Source organism: Trichosurus vulpecula, chromosome 4 (assembly GCF_011100635.1).
Source record: "Trichosurus vulpecula isolate mTriVul1 chromosome 4, mTriVul1.pri, whole genome shotgun sequence".
NCBI classification, from domain to species: Eukaryota; Metazoa; Chordata; class Mammalia; order Diprotodontia; family Phalangeridae; genus Trichosurus; species Trichosurus vulpecula.
Window position 1 is genome coordinate 340,298,434 of NC_050576.1, and position 3,775 is coordinate 340,302,208.

A 3,775-nucleotide genomic window follows, 5' to 3' on the forward strand; every position below is an offset into this window, starting at 1 on the left:
GTACCCATTGTGGTTTCTGCTTACTTTAATCTTGTTGGTGTTGACATGAATTCAGAAACAATTTTCTCGATCCACTCCAAGCTTAGGATTTTGCATTTTCCTCACTATCATTTTTAACATGCACTTGTACCATGTATTTTTAAAGATGCTAAAATATTGAGAAACAAATTCAGGAAGTTTGGAACTAGCTAAACTGCTCCCCTTTTGTCTATAATCTTAATTGTTCATCCTTATATCCAGGTTATTCTTATTCACCTTGGGCTGACCAAATTCCTACTATAATCCTCTTGGCCAAAAAAGTTGCTTCATTATTGACCATGATGTTTGGGGGGAATGAAGCTGACCCTAAACTCCGCTCCAGTGTTTTTACAATTTCCTCTGGCTTGGCAAAAAGCTCACACTTTCAGAAATTAATTTAATAAGGCATTCTAATATGATCTTTTAGACGAAATGAATATGTTGATTTTTACATAGTTTCAATCTCCCTACCTAGAGTTTTATTTAACTATCCATTGCTGCAAAAAACCTTTTGTTATAATAAGTCTTCATGATAATAAATTCCTAGCCAGTTTTCAAAACTGTCCCTATCAAGTTATTCATTTATTTAGTTTAAAACAAAACAAAGAAACCCCAACAACTCTATTCTATGGCCAGTACAAAGGGCTCCAGCCATTCCATAATATAAAGAAAGTCAATACCTAGCATGTAATTTAAGAAATACAGGCAGAATGTCTTCAATACTGATCTGGAAAGAGCTCCCCACTTTCAAAACTCCTCTTGTGCCTCAAGACACACCCACTTTCCTTTGAAACACACATTTCTCCCTACTTTGACTCCTATAATGCTTCTCTCTTGGACACATTCCAGCAGATTTAATTCTTAGATGGCATGCTTATCAAATTTCCAGGTGAAACTTGTAGCTTGGAGAAATATCTAATGCATTGGACAATAGAATCTGGGTCTCCAAAAGTCTCAAAAAACTAAGGTTGTGTTAAATCTAATGAGATGAAATTTAGGAATAAATGTGAAGTATTGAATGTGTGTTTAAATCAGGTGACTTTACAAGTAAAACGTAGGGTAGACATATCTAGACAGTGATTTGTCTGAAAAAAGAGCTAGGGATTTTATTGGACCATAAGTGCAATATCAGGGCCAGCTAGGTGGTACAGTGAATAGAGTGCCAAGCCTGAAGTCAGGAACTCATATTCCTGAGTTCAAATCTGGCCTCAGACACTTACTGGCTGTGTGACTGTGGGCAAGTCACTTAATCCTGTTTGACTCGGTTCCTTTATCTGTAAAATGATCTGGAGAACAAAATGGCAAACCACTCCAGTATCTTTTTGCCAAGAAAACCCCAAATGGAATCTCAAAGAGCCAGACCAATTGAAACAACTGAACAACAACAACAAAAGTGTTTTTCAGTTGTGTCTTACTCTCCATAACACCTTTTGGGGTTTTCTTGGTAGAGATACTGGAGTGGTTTGCCAAGTCCTTCTCCAGCTCATTTTACAGATGAGGAAACTGAGGAAAACAGGGTTAAGTGACTTGCCCAGGGTCACCTAGCTAATATGTCTGAGGCTGAATGTAAATTCATGAAGATGAGTCATCCTAACTCCAGGCCTAGCTGCCACATATTCATCTACTACTGTATTAATAATTATGTACATTACAAAGCTTACACAAAATGGCCAGTGAGTGCTTTTTACTTTCCGTAGTATTCTCAAAATGCTAGACTGTTAAGGACATAGTGGATAACAGAGTAAATAGAGTGTTGGTCTTGGAGTCAGGAAGACCTGTGTTCAAATATAGTCTTGTACTTACTCGTTGTGTGACTCTGGACAAACCATTTAATCTCTGTCTGCTCAGCTCTTTCATCTGCAAAATGGTGCCTATCCCCCAATGTTGTTGTGAGAATAAAAGGAGATATTTATAAAGCTCTTTGCAAACCTTAAATGCTAGCTATTAAAAATGGAAATTTTTAAAAGGATGAGATAAAGATGAAATACTATTTGATTCTGGAGTTAATAGAGGGTTGATTGAGTAGGCCAGTGATATGGTCAGACCAGTGCTTTAGAAAACTCATCTTGGGTAGCTATGTAAAAGATGGACTGGAGAAGGGAGAAACTTGAAGCAGAGAGGCCAATAAGTGGAATATCATAATAGTCAAGTAAAGAGACAGGGTCAGTTAGGTCCTCCAACCCCTACTTTGGAGTCCACTGTCCTAGACAACTTCATCTATGGAGATGGAGATTTAAAATCAAGATTTCTTGTTTATTAATTTTATTATTAATTTATTTCATTCTTTATGTATTTATATAATATATTTATATAATTTAATTTATTATTTAAATATTCCATTATTTATTAATGGAGAGTTAAAAATGATGTATGATGCTTGCCAGGTATTTAATGTTACTAGACTACTTCTCCCAGGTGGCATGGTTATTCAGAAAGAGTGGTAGACTGTTAGTAAACCTGGGTCATGTGATTTTGGTCACTAAGCCTCTCTGGCCTTCCCTTTTTCTGTCTGTTGAGTGAGAGGTTGGAGCTCTATGGTTCCTTCCAGTTTTGTATTTCTCTGTTTCTCCTTTTGAATAGGGGTGTCTGGGTCTACTGTTTGGCTTTACAAAAAGTAATGTAGATGCCAGATCTCTAGAGCTTATTCACTACTTCATTTGCATAGCACTTATTTAGTCAATATTTGGTACAATGCCAAGTATAAATATGTTTAGGACACTCACCCAGATGGTTCATTCCTGGTGACTATCTACATACAAGTGGTCATTTCTTGCTTGTTCATCTATCTTCCCACTGTGACTCATAACTCCTATGTATGCCCAGAGTGTTAAACAGAAAGGGGAAAACAGGAATCTAAGTACTGACAAGGAGGGATATTGGCTTCCAAAAAACTCTACTGGGTCCTTAACAGCTCACCATTTTGAGAATACTACGGAAAGTAAACCAACTCACTGGCCATTGATTAATGAGACCATATAGGGTACATTCCACCCCTCCAAGTCCTTGGAGTCAGGAAAGACAGCAGTTGGGATCATGTCTCTTACACTTGCTGTGTGATTTCATGTAAATTACTTAATCTCTATGACCCTCAGTTTCCTCATCGGTAAAGTGAGGAGTTTGGACTTGATGACCTTCAGAACAGAATTTATAGTTGTGTGATATAGATAATATTATTATTAGGTAATTGATATTGGTAGTGAAACTCAAAATCTCATTTTAGTTCATTAATTCCAAATGTTAAATTCTGTCCTTTCCTATCCCTTGGTGGAGGGGCTGATAAACACTGAAATAACCAAAAGGCAGGGAACAAAATAGAGAAAAACTCAAGAGATTTAACTACCTCAATTCCCTCACCTGCAAAATAAAGGGGTTAAACTAGGAAATCTCTGAGGGCTCTTCCAACTGTAACACATTATGATTCTCTAATTTACAAACTGAATAATCAACCAGGGGATAAATAATCAAGATTGTTTTCATCTGGTTCCTCATGGTAAAATAAATATTATAATAAGAATAAAGTCCATAATGTACATGATGGGATGTCAGAAAGCTTGGCAGCAAATCCTAAATAATTTTAGTCTCTAGTAAAATGATTCGGAGGAAGTTAATATTAACAAGTCAGGAAATATTTACTAAGTGCGTACTATGTGCAAAAGTCCTCTGGTGGCAACTCTGTTTCCTTGAAACTACATTTTAAAAAATCAGTATGTAATGAGTGAAAAGTATTTACAGTGGGAGAAAAAAATACAACATGTCC